Genomic DNA, 20,277 nt, shown 5'->3' with positions numbered 1-20,277 from the left:
ATTGACATTATTTCTTACATCCTTCACATACATGAGGAGCTGCTTTATGTTCATTGGCATTCAATTAGGCATGGGAAAGATCCAATTTTATGAATGCTTTGGATTTTGCTAACTCCATTTATAAGACTTACAAAGCGGGTGGCGATATCACTCATTGTCATCTGCTTAACTGAGTGCGACCTTGTGGCCTCCACAGAGCAACACTGTATTGTCCGTCTTTGGCTCAATCACTTTCGTCAGCTTTCACAGGGCACCATTTTCTTTTAACCTGTTCTTCTTCAACTTGAATCTTTCAAACATGCACTTCTGGGTTTGTAATACACTGGCTTTGCATCCTCTCTAATACTAGTGCATGCCTTGTACCTAGTTGAGCAACAGAAACTGTCTGCAGGTAGAACACTCCACTTCCTCTGTAGCTTTTACACTTTATTCTGTATTGTTATGATTTTACCTTTTCTATCTCAATGATCTGATCTGTATGAATAGTGTGCAAGACAAACTTTTCACTATACCTTGTACATGTGACAATAGTAAACCAATTCCAATCCCAGTTCCTATTCTTTTGCAGAATCAAAATCAGAATCAGGTTTAATATCACCAGCATACTGTTAGGAAATTTGTTCTCTTTGCAGCAGCAGTACAAATCCATACATAATAATAGAAAAAAAAACGTGAATTACAGTAAGCGTACACTGTATACTTTAAGCAGATAAATTAAATAAGTAGTGCAAAAATAAAAAAAAGTAGTGAGGTAGTGTTCATATGTTGGTTCAATGTCCATTCAAAATCAGATGGCAGAGGGGAAAAAGCTGTTCCTGAACTGTTGAGCGTGTGCCTTCAGGTTTATGTACCTACGTCCTGATGGTAGAGAGCATGTACTTAATGATGGATGCTCCCTTTTTGAGACGTCACTCCTTGAAGATGTCCGAGATGCTACGGAGGCTAGTTCCCATGATGGAACTGATTAAGTTCACAACTCTCTGCAGCTTATTTCAATCCTGTGCAGTGACCACACCCCCCCCCATCCCACCAACACCAGACGGTGATGCAGCCAGTTAGAATGAGCTCCACAGTACATCTGTAGAAATTTGCGAATGTCTTTGGTGACACACCAAATCTCCTCAAGTTCCTAATGAACTATAGCCACTGTTGTGCCTTCTTTGTAGCTGCATTGATACAGCACTACATTTCCAAGAATGTGTCAACTTTGAAATGTAAATGCTAGAAATCCAGATTGCATAGTTCTGGCATTGATGGGTATCTTTACATATTGTCCTCAGGGACTCTACTCTTAGTCTGAGATCATAGCAGAGTCCAGTTATGAAACATACACAAGAACTGCATTAAAGCAAGTGATGTGTTTTAGTTTGAATGATAAAAATATAAATAATAAAGGTTGTGATGTTTGGTCCAACAGATAATCTAAGTGAAATTCAAAGTAAATGTTATTATCAGAATACATACAGTATATGTCATCATACACAACCTTGAGATTCATTTTCCTGTGGGCATACTCAGCAAATCTATAGAATAGTAACTATAACAGGATCAATGAAAGATCAACCAGAATGCAGAAGACAACAAATTGTGCAAATGCAAATATAAATCAATAGCAATAAATAACCAGAACACAAAATAACAAGATAGAGACTTAAAGTGAGATCATTGGTTGTGGGAACATCTCAATGGATGAGCAAAAGAGTGTAGTTATCCCCTGTTGTTCAACAGCCTGATGGTTGAGGGGTAGTAACTATTCTTGAACTGGTGGTGCGAGTCTGAGGCTCCTGTACCTTCTACCTGATGGCAGCAGTGAGAAATGAGCGTGGCCAGGGTGGTGAGGATCTCTGATGAAGGATGCTGCTTTCCTGCGACAGCGTTTCATGTAGATGTGCTCAATGGTTGGAAGCACTTTACTCATGATATACTGGGCCAAATCCACTATTTTTGTCAGATGTTCCATTCAAAGGTGTTTCTATACAAGGCCTCTGAATGGAAAATCCTTCAAAATCTATACTTAAGATCAATTTATCCTAGAGATCAGTTGTGTACTGTATGCTAGGCTTTAATGCATTTAACAAGTCACCACAAACTGCAGCTCCCTTGGAAGTTATTACTGCAGACTACTCCAAAATTGGCCCCATTACAATTTCATGCACAGCAAGTGCTTATTCCAAACTATTCTCAAAAAGTCTACTAATGTTCCAATACATGTAAATGTCCTTAGAATCACCAGCCATACCTTGGCTTCAGTCACGCTTGTAGTTTGTACACTTGCAATGTTAACCAGCTCATTTTTTAGTCTAGAATTGAAGCTCATTAATAAAAGCAAATCACCAAGGCAAAAATTTGTTCTTATCATGGAGGACCAGCTCAGAGAACAGTAGCAGTCAGGCTACTTTACAGAAAACATCTCACTGGCTTCATAAAGTATTCGAGAATTGAATATCTGACCAACTTCTTTATGAGTGGCCAACTTATTGAAAGCAAGGTTGGCTGTCTTTATGTTTTAATCTCAGAACTGAGTCTAATTAAACTCCAAACTGAGTCATAGCTCCATTTTCTAGACACAGTAATTTGCAAAAAAAAGCTTGCCACCAAATTTGTTGCAGAATCTTCTGTCAAGTGAAAGAGAAACCATTTCCTCAGAATCTCTATCACTTTTTAATCAGTTTTTCTCCTCTACACGAGATAACAATCTCTTGCATTACTTTTTTTTCTTAGCTTTTGTCTCTGCTATTGGCTCACTGAGCATAGTAGAAGTGCAGTTCATCCGCAGCTCTGTAACCACAAGGATGTCAGACAGTACTGGCATCAGAGGTTCAATCTTTTCCCTTTAATTACCCATATTATAGCACGTGACAGTCTGGCCAATATCTGTACTGAGTTCATCTTGCTCTTAATTCCCAGTGACTTTGCATAATTATATCAATGTTCTTACTAATAACTCAATAGTGCTTTGATTTAATTTAATATTAAATCTAAGTTTAACGACATGTTCTCCTGGTTCTTTTTATCCAATACCATCAGAGATAATTATTTTAGTCAGAGTCATTGAAAAGTACAGCACAGAAACAGGCCCTTCGGCCCATCTATCCATGCCAAACCATTTAAACTGCCTATACGCATCAGCCTGCACCCGGACCATAGCTCTCCATACCCGTACCATCCATGTACCTATCCAAACTTCTCTTAGATGTTGAAATCAAGCTGGCAGCTTGTTCCACACTCTCATGACTCTCTGAGTGAAGAAGTTTCCCCTCATATTCCTCCTAAAGATTTCACCTTTCACCCTTAATACATGACTTCTATTTATATTCATACCTAACCTCAGTAGAAAAGCCTGCTTGTATTTACCCTTTTTTATACCCCTCATAATTTTGTATACCTTTGTCAAATATCCTCTCAAGCTTCTACGCTCTGGGGAATACGGTCCTAACCTATTCAACTTTTCCCTATATCTCAGGTCCTCAAATCCTGGCACCGTCCTTGTAAATTTTCTCTGCACTCTTTCAATCTTATTGATATCTCTCCTGTAGGGAGGTGACCAGAACTGTGCACAATACCCTAAAATAGGCCTCATCCACATCTTATACAACTTCAACGTAACATCCCATCTCCTGTACTCAGTATTTTGATTTATGAAGACCAATGTGCCAAAAGCTTTCTTTATGACCTTATCTACCTGTGACACCACTCACAATGAATTGTGGACCTGTATTCCCAGATCCCTTTGTTCTACCACACTCCTCAGTGGCAAGCTAAACTTTCCTTATTTAACCCTCATCACTTGCACTACATACACCCTCTTCATTTACAATATGTTTCTTCATAGTCTATTGCTATAAATTCCCAATTCCGTAGCAGATAAGGAAAGATTACATTTTCTTAGACCACTTACCACTCAACTTGGAACCCTTCGAATACTCACGTCTGGAAGAGTTATTCCCATGATAATTTCATTGAGCATAGAACTGGTCATCTTGAACAAAGGATAAGATGAGTTATCTGATCTTAAAATAAGGAACTGTAGTTCAGTGCCAATGTGATATTGTAGTGTTATTAGGTGAATCGTTATAGGTACAGTGTATACTGCACTTTTCTCCTCAACTACAGATGATAATTTGCAGATAATCCTTGTAGTCTGTTCACACTATTATTTTTAAGCCAGTCTGTAGTTCCATCTATGTTTTTATGTCGGATCCATCTAGCCTGTGCTAATCAATTGCTGTACATAACACAAATACTATTCTGGGCAGATCCTGTGAATACATTTTACCTCCCCTATCGATTCATATCCCTCCTTTGCGAATTAAGTGATCAGAGAAGTTAAAACATGTAGATGTATTGTCATCATTAAATTACCATGTAAGTACTGCCAATCTGAATCACTTGCCCTTGTTAAAGCATTCTTAGTCTATTGCCTAGCAGAAATTTAATTCTGAATCTAATGTTACTAAGTGAAACCTATTTATAAGCAGAGTGCCTGTAATTATCCCTGTCACTATAACATTAATCAAACCTCTCTTCTTCCTCCTGTTAGATTTGGTTGTCATAGTGGTCGCTACCTCAGTGTTGGACCAGTTATCTTTTCCTCAATAACCAGCTAAGCTACAGCCAGATCAACAGCAAGGAACACATTGTGCTTGGACTGGAAGTCTCAAAAAGAGACCACTGAGGCATAATTCCACACTTAATTAAGCAGTAGCCTAGAGCTCTAAAACCACTGTGATGCAGGGATGTAGCTTGGAGAATGCGATCTGAAGCAAACTAATTCTTCATTGACCTGAAACAGCAACTTTTTTCCTCTCTCTATAGCCACTACCTGTCCTGCTGAATGTTTGCAACATTTTCTCTTTTAGCTTCTCATTTCAAGCCCCTTGAGTCTTTGTTGAAGTATGAGTATTACTAGCTGCTGTTTCCTCTGCCATTGCTGTGACCTATCTGTACACATAAGGCACAGCTGGTTGGCTTTAAGTGTTCTCATCTGAGCAAACCCCAGAGCAATTTTGCACATTGCAAGCAACTGAGGTCTGCTACCTCAGACTGCGAGACCAATGGGACAGCTGGCAGCTCAGCAGCTGTGAATACCTTTGTATGATGGATGGGATGCCTAGGAAAGAAAGCCCACAGTCATTCATGGAACATCTGAAAGAAAGTGCGATGCTTTGATATGGACAGGCATGGAATTGCTTGAGGAAATCCTGGCAGTTTAAGAGGTATAAAGCTGGATTGTTCAAGGAGTGTGGTTGGATTTTGCATGGGAATCACATGGAGACTGACGTCCAGCGAACACTGCTAATTACCAGATAAAGAAAGCATACATTTAGGAAACAAGGTAGTCTTTATTATTCAAAATTTGTATTAGTGAGAATATATTAGAGTACTTGCTTTAACTGATTCCCCTGATTTGACTTTACCAAAAGTAATTCACTGAAAGACCAGCGGGGGGCTATTTGGTCCTGTCAGTGAGGAGACTGTGTACTTCTTTAATTTCCTACATACCCATGAGTCCAATGATCACCTATCTGTATTAGTCCCATCACCCATCAAGCAGAAGATACAGAAATCTGAAAGCATGTACCACCAGGCTCAAGAACAGCTCCTAATGTGCTGTTGAAGACTATTAATTAGTTTCACAGTACAATAAATTGGACTCTTCACCTCACAGTCTGCCTCATTATGAATCTTGCACATTACTGTCTACCTGCATTGCACTTTCTCTGTAGCTGCTAGACTTCATTCTGCATTGTTACTGTTTTACCTCAGCGTACTGCGTAATAATCTGATGTGTATGAACAGCATGCAGGAGAAGCTTTTCTCTGTATCTCTGCAAATGTGGCAAAGCAAACCAATTCTAGCTCCAATTCCAGCACTTGGCCTATAGCCTCCTATTGCTGGATGATTCAAGCTCTCATCTGGACACTTCTTAAATTCTGTTGACAGCTCTGCTTCCAACACTTTCTCAGACAGTGATTTTCAAGTTCAAATCACTCTTTGAGAGAAAACAGTTACCCCCACATTCCAACTTAATCTCTTACAATTTACCCTAAATCTATGTTTTCTAGTTTTATTCACTCTGAGAAGGGGATAGTTTTCTAAGTTCTGCATTACCTAACCCATTCATAATTTTATATACGTCAGTCATGTCTCTCCTAACATTATTTAGTCCAGAGAAAACAGACCGGCCTTTCCATCTCAGACAACATCCTGGTGAATCTCCTCTCTGTCCTCTCCAGCACTGGACTATTTGTTTAAACATGCTATTATATTATTGCTTGACCTTTCCTTTCACCTACTTGACAGGGCTAGAACAAAAAGCTTTAATATTACAAGGATTATCTGATAAAGCACATTCTGTAGAAGATTCAATTGGAGACTGCAGATGCTGGAATCTGAAGCAAAAGACAAGATGCTGGGGGAACTCAGCAGGTCAAATGACATCCCTGGAAGAAAAGCAATCACTGACAACTTGGATCAAGACCTGCATCAGGACTGAGAATGTGGAGGGAAGGTAGCCAATAAATTGAAGTGAGAAGGAGGGTGAGACAAGGGCATAAGGCAGAAAGGAGAAGGGAGTATTTTGAGACAGGGACTATTTCACATCTTCCAATGCTTGTTATCATCTCCAAAATCACTGCATTTCCCCCGTTAACAACACAGAATCCCCCAGCTATAAAAATGTGTGTAACAATATGTTGGAGTAACTCAGGGGTTGAGCAGCATCTGTGGGGGGGGGGGGGGGGGGGGGCAGTGGGGGAAGGAATGGTCAATTTTCAGGTTGATGCCTTGCATCAGTCCTGAGTTCCTCTCAAACCTGGTTTGTTGCTCCAAGTTCCAGCATTCACAGTCACTTGTGTCACCAGCAATACCCAATGCTGCCCTCCATAACCCCATGTTTGCCTTGGGTCTTAACACTGGCTTGTTAACTTTCAGACAGGAAGTAAGAAAAGAAACCCGAATCAGGTTTAATACAACCAGCATGTTTGATGGCAGCAATTCAATACATACTAATAAAAAAATGTAAATTAGAGTAATAAGTGTATGTTGTATATGGGTAAGGTTCATGGGTTCATTGTCCATTCAGAAATCAGATGGCAGAGGGGAAGAAGCTGTTCCTGAATCGCTGAGTATGTGCCTTCAGGCTCCTGTACCTCCTCCCTGATGGTAGCAATGAGAACAGGGCATGTCCTGGGTGATGGGGGTCCTTAATAATGGATGCTGCCTTTTTGAGACACCGCTCCCTGAAGATGTCCTGGATGTAGGGGAGGCTGGTGCCCATGATGGAGCAGAACCCAACTGAAAGGAGAGTTCCAAAAGTTCACCACCTTTGTGTCTTTTTTTTCTGCAATTCAATTTTTTATTATCATTTATTCTTATTTCACAAAGCAGCACAGCATATCATAGAGCAGATAGAGTACAGCATATTTACACAGCCACCCCATGACAGGAAAACAAATAACACTTAGAGACAGAAAGAAGTTCTAATTTAAGTTTAAATTAACATACAACCAAAATTGATCCCACGCATCTTGCACTTTTCCCTCACTGTTATTTCTTCCCAACGTGTTCATATGATGAAATCTTAATCATTTCCTCCGTCCATTCCTTCACAGTGGGACACCTTGGTTTTTTTTCCCCCCAGTTTTGCAATATAATTTTTGCAACTGTGATGAGACCCACCTTTAAAATAGTGAACTTGTCCTTCTTTACATTAGGTATCATTGTCCTATCACCCAGGAGACAAAACCACAAGGGCAGTGTGGAACCCGACCAACTCCCCAACAAATCAAGAACTTTACACCAAAATGGACGAACCATGGAACACTCTCAAATCATGTGAAAATATGTGCCCACCTCATTTTTACATTTCCAGCATAAATTATCAACAATCCCCATTTTATAGTCTAGTTGGTGTCCAATAATATGTGTACTATCTTACACTGAATAAATTTCCCTCTCACTTCCCTAATATGTCTACCCACATTTGATAAAATATTTGACCACTCATTATCTTCAATATCCAAGATCCTTCTGCCATACTGTTTTGAGATTGTTACACGATTCACCCACAGAGTTCTTGAACATTTCATAAAACACTAATGCTTTATGAACCTTCTGTGGCAATGTAAAGTATTCCGTTAAAGGGTTACTTTGTGGGTTCTTGAATATGCTACTAATGCAATGTCTTATTTGTAAATACTTCCAAAAATTCCCTTTATCTATAGTTATGTTTCCTCTGCAAATCCACATATGACATAAAAATCCCATTCTCATAGAGATCACCTACTGTAATCTTCCATTCTTTCCAGGACACCATTCTTTTCCCAATGCCTATCTCAGGGTTATTCCAGAGCGAGGAGTATAACTGGTTTAAATGTGACATTCTACAAGCTTTATGAATTGTACTCCACACACTCCTTGAGTGAGATAGTATAGGATTTAGATTAGTCTTGTTTTCCACATGTTGTGAGAGAATGTTAAGGGGAGAATGTGGTGCAGCCAGGCTCTGTTCTATAATTACCCAATCTAAATCAACATCAGCCCTGTCCCAATGTTTAGCTAACTTGGTCATTTCAAAGGATAATTTATATCCCCTGACATCTGGTAGACTGAGCCCACCCATGTCCCTGGACGTACACATCTTACTCATTTTAATTCTGGGCTTCTTCTTATCGCATAGAAAATCCCTGATAATTTTGTTGTATTGCTTGTAGATCAAATCTGATATATTTAAAGGAAGCATCATAGAAAGATAGTTAAACTGAGGTGCTATGACCATTTTAACTACATTGACTTTACCCCAGAGTGACAGTCTCAGTGCCCCCCACTTATCCAGATTATTTCTTATCCTACTCAATAATGGGTCGTAATTTAAAGTAATTATTTCATCCAAGCTCTGATTAACTTCATTCCAATTGGCACCCATCTGAAATTAAACTGAGATACTGAATTTGAAAAACACAATTCTGACATTGGCATAGCCTCAGATTTATTGCAGTTGATTTTATAACCAGATACCTCAGAGTATAATTGAATTGTTTTCATTAGTGTGGGGGGGGCAGGGGGGAAAGGAGTTAGAAGGGTCATTAATCAGTAATAAAATATCATCAGCATAGACCATCAGCTTATGCTCCTTTCCACCTCCCTTCACTCCTCTAACATTTGGATCTGCTCTAATCATGATTGCCAGCAGTTCCAAAAAAATTGTAGATAACAGTGGGGAGAGGGGGAAGCCTTGGTGTGTACCCCGTGAGATGTTGAAAAATGGGGATATGATACCATTTGTAATAACTGCAGCCTTAGGGTTTTTATACAAAATTCTAATCCATGATTTAAAGATAGAGCCAAACTCAAAGAATGACAAAGCTGTGGTTAAAAATCTCCACTCAACCCTGTCAAAGGCCTTTTCGGCGTCCAGGGAGACGGCAGTAACTGGGATACTACTTGGGGAGTTCAACCATATTAAGTGCAGTAATCTCCTTAAGTTGTCAGTTGAGGATCCGCCTTTAATGAAGCCAACCTGGGCAGTATTAATTATAGATGGCAATACTTTCTCTAATCGCAAAGCCAGTATGTTACAGTCCACATTAATTAAGCTTATAGGCCTATAATTGGAGGGATCTATTGCCTCGCTGTCTTTTCTTGGGATCAACGATATTAATGCTTCATTAAATGTATTCAGTAAAGATTCCAAATTAAGTGCTTCTGAATAGATTTGTTAGATTAGGAGCCAATATGTCCAAAAATTTCTTATAATATTCAACTGGGAAGCCACCCATACCTGGAGATTTCCCCACTTTCATAGCCGCAACAGCTCGTCTGACCACATCCTCAGTAACTGGGGCATCCAAGGACTCAGCTTGTTGTAGGGATAATGTAGGCAATTTTATGTTAGCAAAAAACTGATTCAGCTCCTCCTGGTCATGGTTAAACAGTGATGCACATAGATGTTCACAGAACTGTCAAAAGACTTCGTTTATTTCTTTAGATGACACTAATGTATCCCCTTCTTAATTACAGGTATAACACTTTTCGTATTCTGCTGCTTTAAGTATCGTGCCAGCAGCTTACCAGCTTTGTCACCACCTTCGTAGAAACTTGTTTTTAATCTAAATAATGCATATTCTGCTTCTTTGTTATATGTGTTATTTAGCTGGAATTTCAAATTGCACAGATCTTGTATAAGTCATCGGTATATTGTCTTGCTAAGACCTTTTCCAATGTGGTTGTTTCTGCCTCCAGATTTTTTATTTGCTCCATACTTTTTTTCCTTTTAGATATCTGTGCTATTAATTTTCCTCTTATATACACCTTGGATGCCTCCCATACCGAGGACAGCTGTACTGTGGTCCCTACATTCAATTCAAAAAATGAAGTCAGATCTTCAGCCAGTTTATCACTGAAATCCTCATCTTTTAATAGCATAGTATTCATTTGCCATCTACCCCTCCTTCCCCTTTCAGTATTTAAATCAATTTGAATTTCAACCAGTACATGGTCTGATAATGCTATCGGGCCAATTTTACAGTCTATCACCTGTTCAGCAGTGGAGTTGGATATTAGAAAACATCTATTCTAGAGTAGGATTTATGTCGGAGAGGAAAATGTGTATTCTTTTCCGGATGGATTCACCAATCGCCATATATCCACCAGACCAATATCCTCAATAAGTGGATGTAAGGCAGCCCTGTCCCTGGTACTGGTGATGTCTGAAATTTGCTTTTATCAATAACAGGGTCCATTACTTGGCTAAAGTCTCTTGCTAACCATTATTTTTCCTTCCTTGGTGCCTAAAATTTTGTTCACCTTGTTAAGAAAGTCTGGGCCTTCCTTATTAGGTGCATATATGTTACAAAGTACTACATTCACTCTATTATTAAGTGCATCTATACAAATTATCCTGTCTTCCTGGTCTTTAAATTCTCCAAGCAATACAAAATTAAGTTTTTATGTTAATTAAAATCATTGTCCCATTTTGTTTGCTATTAAGTGATGAATAGAATACCTGGCTCACCCAATCTCTTCTAAATTTCAGTGCTTCAACATCTTCAAAATGTGTTTCCTGGACAAATGCAACATCAATTTGTTTACCTTCAAGGTATGATAAAATCTTTTTCCTCTTGATTGGGTTTCCACACCCATTAATGTTCCATGACATGAAATTAATATTTTCGTGTCCTAAACTTCATGTACACATGTGCAAAAATATACATTTTTCCCAGATGGCCGAGTCTGGAATGCAATAATTCCAAAAAAATAGTCCAAAACAAAAAACCTGCTGTACTCTATCCCTGTGCTCAATTATTACCAAAAATCACTGCAAATACTGCACTCTCAAACAGCAGGTAAACAACCAACATAATCCAAAAACATAAGTAACATATTCCTGCCAGATTAACTAACAAATAAAAAATAGGCAGGATAAGCTCCACAAAGAAACAGAAAAGAAAAAGACATGATATGGTCCGCAAAGTGCCATGCCAGCTTGCAAGCCTCAGCCTAATCAGACCGCTTCATCCAGCTCCCCACCCACCCTGCTATACCTAGAAAGTTATCTCCACCTATCACTCTGATCAAATCCTGTCTCAGTCAATGCCAGCATCACAGTATTTCTGAATGAATTTCTCTGCTTCTGCAGCAGTAAAGAACTTGTTCTTTCCTTTTCATGTGAAGCATAGAACTGCTGGATAAGCCAGTGTGTACCTCACTTTGACTTTTTGCAGCATTTTCTGAGCCGTAGTAAATGCCCACCATTTTGCAGCCAATTCTCTGGACATATCTGGAAAGAATGAAACTTTGCATCTCGCCCACTCATCTCCTCTTTGCTCTGGCCGCTTGCAGCACTTTCTCTGGCCGAAGAGTGCAGGAATCATTAGGACCAGCCTGGGGGGGCGCGATCCTCGCCCGGCCTGGGAGCCGAGGCTCAATGCGCCCTCTCAATCTCAAACTCTGCGTTCAATTCGATGCCAAATCCTTCGGACATGATTCTTTGCACGCACTTAACCAGACCGCCCGTTTCCACACCCTCCTTTAGACTAATCAGCCTAACGTTGTTGCATCTGCTCCTGTTCTCAAGCTCCGACAGTTCCACAGCAGGTCCAAGCGTTTCTTATTCTGTTCGCTGGCACCCACCAGTTGCACAGTGGTGTCCTCCACACTGGAGAGACAGCCCTCGGCTTCCATCAGCCTCTCTTCAATGGCACTGACCGATTTCTTCAACTCTGTTGTCGTTTCCTTAATCATAGATACATCAGCAGCCACCAGGAGTAGAGTGGAACTCATACGACTAACCTCAGCCAGTAAATTCTCCATGTTGGAGCCTTGGTCCGTCTGTGTTGTTAGTGCGGCTTGAACTTCGAATTGTGGGCTCTGTCTTGTAGCCACGTGGCTCGCTGTAGTGGTCTTAGGTCTCGGCATCGTACAGAATTCTCTCTCGATGTTATTAGCCCTTTTAGTGAAAAAAAAACAGTGTTTAACTGCAGGACAGCTGTATCCAGACAAGGCAGGATAAATATGCTCTAATTAATAGAATTTCATGGTGGGCTGTCGGAGCTCTGCTAACATGCAGCCATCTTGCCCAGCATCCATGTGACTCCCCCCACCTTACTGTGTTAAATTAAGACCTCACATTCCTCCATATTCAAGAGAATTCATATACAGTCTGCTTAACCTTTCTTTATTCAGCAAACCTGCCACCACAGGATTCAACCTGGTGAATCTTTCCTGTTCTCTTTCTATCACACGTCCATCCCTCCTAAAGTAAGCAGACCAGATCCGAATAAGGTTCTTTCTTCATGGATATTGCCTGACCAGCTGAAGATTTCTATTTTTATTTTGGATTTTTTGACACCTACAGCTTTTAGCTTTTGTGTGCCTTCTTGGGGTTTTTTTTTTTTTTTTTAAAAAAAAAAAAAAACAGTGATTTCTGCAATAATCCCTTGACCAATCCTTCAGGTTCCTCTCCACTCTGAATGATTGATAATGAATCCTCTACATTAGATCAACTGATCTGGCTGGAGAAAAAGCTCCACAATTTTGCCATTGACTGATAAAAAATTAACAGGTGCTTATGGAGCTCTTTGGCAAAACAAGTTTCTCAGACGTAATCATTAAAGCAAATATCCAGAACCATGATAACATCCTCCTTCATCATCAAAAGAGGGATATCACATGAACAGAGGCCTACCAGTCTGCCTCAGTGAACCACACAGCGATAGGCTACTCAGACTCCTTCTCCGGCAGTGATCAAAAGGAAGGCAGTCTGTCAGAACTCTTACTTGCCTTCCACATTTGTCTCAATACCTCATTCTTCCTCAACACTTTAGTCAGCAACTAATGGACTCTTTAATCAGTGAAATGGAGTCAAACATCAGCTCACGTCCCATCTTGAAGTTTCTTCACATCGAGGCCATCCGAGTATGCTCTCGTTTCCTGGATTCTCCTCAGAGACAACAAGGAGCTGGATCATTCAATTATTCTCCAAACTGTAAATCTTGGGCTCTAATAATCCCAGAGACACATCTTAGGTGAAAAACAGATGTAAGAGATGTAAAATAGATATTTCCATGGGCTATCTGGAAGGTACCGCCAAGGGTGGCTGGCACCATCTTAACCAGAACTAGCATCTACCATAATGAAGTGCGTCAAGAGGTAGGTCATGACTAATATTAACTCCTAACTGAGCAAGGACCTGCACCAGCTGCTGTTTGCCTACCGCCACAACAGATCTACAGCAGATGCAATCTTACTGGCTCTCCACTCTACAATGGAGCACTTAGACAACAGCAAAACATACATCAGGCTGCTGGTCATTGTCGTTTACAGCTCACCATTCAATACCCTTAGCCCCTCAGTATTAATCAGCAAGCTTCTAAACCTGGGCCTCTGTACCACCCTCTCCAACTGGATCCTCAGGTTCCTCATCAGTAGACCACAGTGCAGTTTGCTGTCAGTACAGATTAATGATAAAATCTCCTCCTCGCTGACAACCAACACAGGCACACCTCAGGGAGGTGTGCTGAGCCCACTGCTCTACTCTTTCTAAACTCATGACTGTGTGGCTAGGCGCAGCTCAAATGCCACCTATAAATTCTCAAATAACACCACTGCTGTTACTAAAATCACAGATGGCAAACAGGAGGTGTGCAGGAGTGAGGTGAATAAGCTGGTTCAGCAGTGTTGCAACAACAACCACCTACTCAACATTAGAAACACCAAGGAATTGATTGTGGCTTCAGGAATTCAGGAGAACACACACTCATCCTCACGGAGAGGTCAGCAGTGGAAAGGGTGAGCAGCTTTCAGCTCCTGGGTGTCAACATCTCAAAGATTGTCCTGGGCCCAATGCATTGATGCAGTCATGAAGATGACATGCCATTAGCTTTACTTCATTCAGAGTTTGAGACGACTTGGTAAGTGACAAATGACTTACAAATTTTACAGACGTACCTGGAAGTTGGAGAGCATTCTGATTGGTTGCATCACAGGCTAGTATAGAGGTTCCAATACACAGGATTGCAAAAAGGATGCAGGGCATTGCAGATCTTTTCCACCACCTCCCTGATTCTGAAGACATCAAGTGGTGGCACCTAAAGAAGTTGGCATCTATTGTGAAGGGTCCTCACCACCCGTGAAATGCTCTGTCCTCATTACTACCATCAGGGAAAAGATGCAAGAGGCTGAAGACCCAGTCTCAATGGTTCAGGAATAGTTTGTTCCACTCCATCATCACATTTCTGAATGGTTCATAAAACATGAGCATTATCTAGTTTTTCCTTTTCTTTACACTATTTTGTAATTGATGGTGATTTTATGTCTTTGCTCTGTACAGCTACTGTAAAACAACAAATTTTGTAAAGCTGATTCGCATTCTGATATTCAGCTATCGTTTTTCAGCCAACCCAAGATGAGAGAATACATTACCTTGCCTCCATGATTATCTCATACTTACAAGCCCTTCTCATGTCAAATGCATCCTTTTGGTCAGTTAAGTGATGCAAGTATAATTTCCAATTACAACATTCTTCCCAGGTTTCTTCTGATAGGTCTGGTTCCATGGATAATTGTTATCTCCTCAGCCTTCAACCGTTAATCTAAATGATACCTCCTTCCACATCACTGCCCCATGCTAATGTTCAAATGATCAGGTCAGGTAGTTTCTCAGTTAGAAACTTAGAATGCTGACTCATTCCTAGTCCAAAGGGCTTTTGGTATACCTGGTGTTGTGCTGTCATTCTGTGGTTTACACCTATATCGAGAGCTGTTCTCATTGGAGGGGGTTACTGAGACTGTAGAGGAATGTGGAAACAAAGATAGCAATTTGAAAATGAAACCATTACCAAAGTAATCTGAAGATGACGGGCCCAGCCAACAATGTGACCAATGGTGACATCCAGCAGACAGTTCTCAAAACTGCTTCTTTTACTTATTCTTTCGGTTAGGTTAGGGAGTTAAGTGAGGTTTGGAGCGGATTGATCAGTGAGATCGGTGAGAAATGAAGTCAATCAGCATGCCCATGATTGACTTCATTTCTCACCGATCTCACTGATTAAAGCTTCGAGCAAGATTGAAATCAACAAGAAAGAAGAGTAGAGGAGGAGCAAGTGTTCAGCGCCGTCTGCCTGTGTTTGGCTGGGCTCTCTCTCCCTCTTGCTCGCTGTTGCTAGAGGATGGTGCTGGGGTCTTGAGTCTTGGGCAAGTTTTAATGGATGTGGTTTGTGGATTAGGATCTGAAGTTCACACTATATGTTCAAAGGTTCAATTAAATGTCAGAGAAACATATACAATATACATCCTGAAATGCTTTTTCTTCACAAAACATCCACGAAAACAGAAGTGCCCCAAAGAATGAATGACAGTTAAACATGAGTTCCCCCCCCCAGCTCCCCCCTCTCATGCGTAAGCAGCAGCAAAGCTACGATACCCCCTCCCCCCAGCAAACACAAGCGCACCTGCTACCAAGCACAAGTGTGAGCTAAGCAATAGCAAAGACAGACCTTGCAGTTACCCCAGAGACTATTGCATTTCATCCAGCATTCGACAAACCACAGGTTCTCTCTCCCTCATAAGGGAGGGGGGTGTCCCCTATTTTCACAGCGAGCAGGAGACATAACAGCAACGTTACAATGTTTAAAAAGTCTGTTTTGTCAATTTTTACAAGCTCTGTGCCCGAAGAGCGCAAAGATCTTTGGTCTTCGGGCCCACAGCGAAAGATTTTCTGGCCTCCCCGACGACACACGAGTCTCCTGCCGTGACACCGACCCTCAATCCGCCTGTCTCCAGAGCCCAGAGATCTTAAGCTTCCAAACACTAGGCCACCTCTCAGGCCGAACCCTTGGCGTGCTGAACAATGGCCGGTCCTGAAACCCCAAGAACAGGTCCCATTCCCGCAAAGAACCAAAGTCAGTGTGTAACTCCAGGTCAGGGTCTTCAAAAGAACCCTGAAAGGGAAAAATAGAGATATTAAAGATGGAAATAGAGCTGTTTCCAAAGATGCAAGTAAAGGAGTCGCCGTTTAGCACCATCTTAACTCTGCCTACGTGTTTCTGGTTATTCCTTTTTTTTTTTTGCTATTTTGTGCGACTTTGATCGGTGCAGACTGGTTCTGCAGCCAGTGACCAACGGAGTGCTAAATTGAACTGAACTGAACAAAGCTGAACATTCCTAGAATATATTAAGGAATCTGTGGTTTGATGTTTCATATTCTGTGGGGTTTTCCACTTGTTTTATTGCTGTTTGAGTTATTCTCTATTTTTGTGCATTGGGTGTTTGATGTTTTCTTTGAAAGGGTTCTATGGTGTTTCTTTGTTTCGTGGCTGTCTGTGGGGAAGATGAATTTCAGGGTTGTATACTGCATACATACTTTGATAATAAATGTACTTTGAATCCTTAAGTAGGAGTCCCATTGCCAAAAACACACACAGGGTGAAGCGTGAACAGGAGAACATGAGTTCGAACGTGGAGAGCACAATTTTGGATAAGCTCAGGTTTATGGAGAATAATGGTCACAGTGGCAGTGGAACAGGAAAGTTTGGAGGAGATGGGGTTTCATTGGCAGATGGGGTGGCAGCATGATACATTTGGTACAGTTGCAAAGATCTGGATTTAGACATGACCTCAGTCACTGACTGTGTGGAGTTTGAACCTTCTCCCTGTGACCATATAGGCTTCCTCTGGGTGCTTCAGTTTCCAAACTGACCTACTGTGTGCAGGTCAGAAGGTGGATTGGGCACTAAGTGTATCGGTGAGAGGTGGAATCTAGGAGACAATGAGAAAACAGGGGAGAAAAAAGTGGGTTAGGAGAAATGAGCACATTGGACATTGCATAGAAGAGGGCCAAAGGGCCGACGTCCATGCTGTATAACAGTGACTCTATAAACTGCCAGAGATGGCCCAATAGTTGAAACAGGTCTTAGTGATTTCTAGCATATACAGTTATCAATTCTGATCTATGTTTGTAGGTATTTATTCTGCCTTCCTCAGGTTTATTAACTATCAAGACCTAATTGATTGATAGACCTGTGATACCTCTGCAATACACACACACAGCGAGAGAGCGACTTCTCCTGTACAATAAGGGGCTGAGCAGAGCCAAGGAAAATCACTTTTTTTTTTTTTTTTTTAATAAAAAAAAAAAAAAAAGGTTCTTAAAGCCAGGGGTGGTAGTGGAGACAAGCTCCCACTACCTATTAAATGCTCCCAATGGCGTGGGTCTCAACTAGCTTCTGACAACCAAGTCCAGCTCCTGGACTTCACGTGTGGCTTAGCTACTAAGCCCAGTGAAACAGTTTCTACTGCCAGGAGAAGGGGCAAAGGCAGGTTACTGGTGCATTAAAACTAGTTATTTCTCACAGATGAGGCTTGTCATCTGTGGTTGGCAGCTCATCTTGGAGAAGGAAAACTCAAACCTCCACTGCCTTGTGGCTATACCCACTCATGGGCAAGGCTTTGGGAGTAAACACTGAGGGAAAATCCAGAGCTGGAGTTCTTAAGACAGACCTATGTTAAGTTCAATGCTGACTGGCAACTCCCGCAACACCGCTGGTGCCAAATTGTATTAAGCTCTGCTGTTCCTTTTAGAGTCTGCAAGAGGGGTTGTAACATGACCACTTGGGGACAGTGAGGACCCGAAGGAGAGCACTGAGCTGGCACTGCTCCAGTCAATACCACTCACAAGAGCAATAACATTCAGTTTGGAACCTGGGTACTGTGAGCAACTGTAACATTCATTATCCACCTCAACTTGTCCTTAAGACAGTGGAGACACCCCTTCCGGAAGTGTTGCAGTCTTTCTGGGAAAGTCCTCCCATGGTGCTATTGAGGAAGGAGACCCAGGAGTGAGACCTAGCAATGAAGGAACATTGACATATTTCCAACTCAGAATGGTATATGACATGCAGGGAAAACTGCAGGTAGCAGTATCCAGATGTGTCCACTATCCTCATCTTTACTGGAGTTCACCGGTTTGACAGGTGCTATTGGAATCGTCTTGGCAAGTAAATGCAGATTTTGCTTATGGTACTACAGCAGCTACTGGATGGTGTCAAACTTCTAAGAGTTGTTGGAGCTACTTATCCAGGCAAGTGAAGAGCATTCTGTTTTACATCAAGTGGAAAGGACTTGAAAATGTCAGGATCGAGTCACTGCCCACAGGATACCTAGCTTCTGAGATGCTATGGCTGCCTAGTGCAGTTGACTGTCTGGTCAATGATGACCCACAGTCATTGATAGTTGGGGACTTACCAACAGTGTTGCCAAGTAATGGCAATTAGACAGTAATAGACACTGCTGGTGGTTAGATCTTTTCTTGTGGAGATGACCATTGACCTGCATTCCTGTGCTGTGAATATTACTTGCCATATCAGCCTGTGCTTCAATATTTTCTGGGCCCTGATACACATCTCATGGGCTGCTTCATTTGATAAGGAGATGCAAATGAAGTTGAACATTGTGCAGTCACCAGTGAACCTCCCCACTTCTATCCTTATAATGGGAGGAAGATCATTGACAAGTGTCATTGATTGTTGATCATTATTGTAGAACAGAGACAGAGTACAGGTGCATAGTTCCCTTAAAGTGGAGTCACAGGTTAACAGGACAGTAAAGGAATTCAGCATGCTGGTCTTTGTCATTACATTTGCAATCATCACAAAGCAGCTGGGAGGATATTCTCTGATTGTACAGGATGTCAGCGAGTCCGCACTAGGAGTATCAAATTTAGTTTTGGTCATCATAACATACTTACTGCCTATTATGCCACTGTCAGCAATGGCAGCAATGAAGGTCATCCAATACTGATGCACACAGATGTAGAAGGATTCTTCATTGCTGTTTTCATAAATAATTAGTTTTTGCCCCGTCAGGGTTGTTAGCCCTGAGCTGAACGCCTGAACCTGGAGGACCACTGGACCACTTAGTTTGACCTCTATCTATCCGTTTTGCATGGGTGACCCTACAAAAAGTCAAAGCACCAAGTCTTGACTTCAGCCAACATAGCCCTCCAGGTCATCAGGGCACCCCTGCAGCAAAAATGTTCAAGGTTCAAAGTAAATTTTATTATCAAAGTACATATGTTGAAGGCCTTGGCCAGAATAGAGATCTTTTTTCCTTCATGTTTTAACCTACACTCTCGACATTGTTTGAGGTTACGGGAAGTAGCCAAGGAATTAAATTTTTACCTATCCCACCAGATGTGGGACTCAACCTTTGATCTCTAATTCTCTCAGCCCAAGGAACAATCTATGAGAAACTCCCAATACCCACAGTGCAGGTAGAATAAAATTGATCCCCGTCTCTTTTTACTGCGGCTAATGGAAGGTATATTTAAGCTGATTCCTGTTGACTGCAGACTGCTGTCTGGGGGAGGGTTTTCAAAGAAATACGAATTGGTTTAAAGGGAAATTCCATTACCTCATTTGATGACATTTTTATTTGATTAGAGTCTCCTGTGGAAACTCCCCAGGCCCTGTGGCAACACATGTTGCATCTGCTACCCTTGCAGGGGAAGTTGCCAGGGGTCAGCAAGGGGTGAGTGGGGAGGGATAAGTAGCCCAGAGAATCAAAGAGGTGGGAAGGGGACCATGTGGCTGGTGGTGGGATCACATTGTTTTTGTCTTTTTGCTCCAACCACAATGCACTGGTTGCAGAGGCTGGTAGGGTGAGAACAAGAGCTAAGAAAACTGTTGTTCATGTATTTTTGGGGGGGCAGGGGGAGGAGTGAGAGCTGAAGTTTCTGGCCCCTGCCTCCCCCTCATTATTATACCAGCTATCTTTCATCTT

Source organism: Mobula birostris, chromosome X (assembly GCF_030028105.1).
Source record: "Mobula birostris isolate sMobBir1 chromosome X, sMobBir1.hap1, whole genome shotgun sequence".
Lineage (NCBI taxonomy): Eukaryota > Metazoa > Chordata > Chondrichthyes > Myliobatiformes > Myliobatidae > Mobula > Mobula birostris.
Note: the sequence above shows the minus strand (reverse complement) of the source record.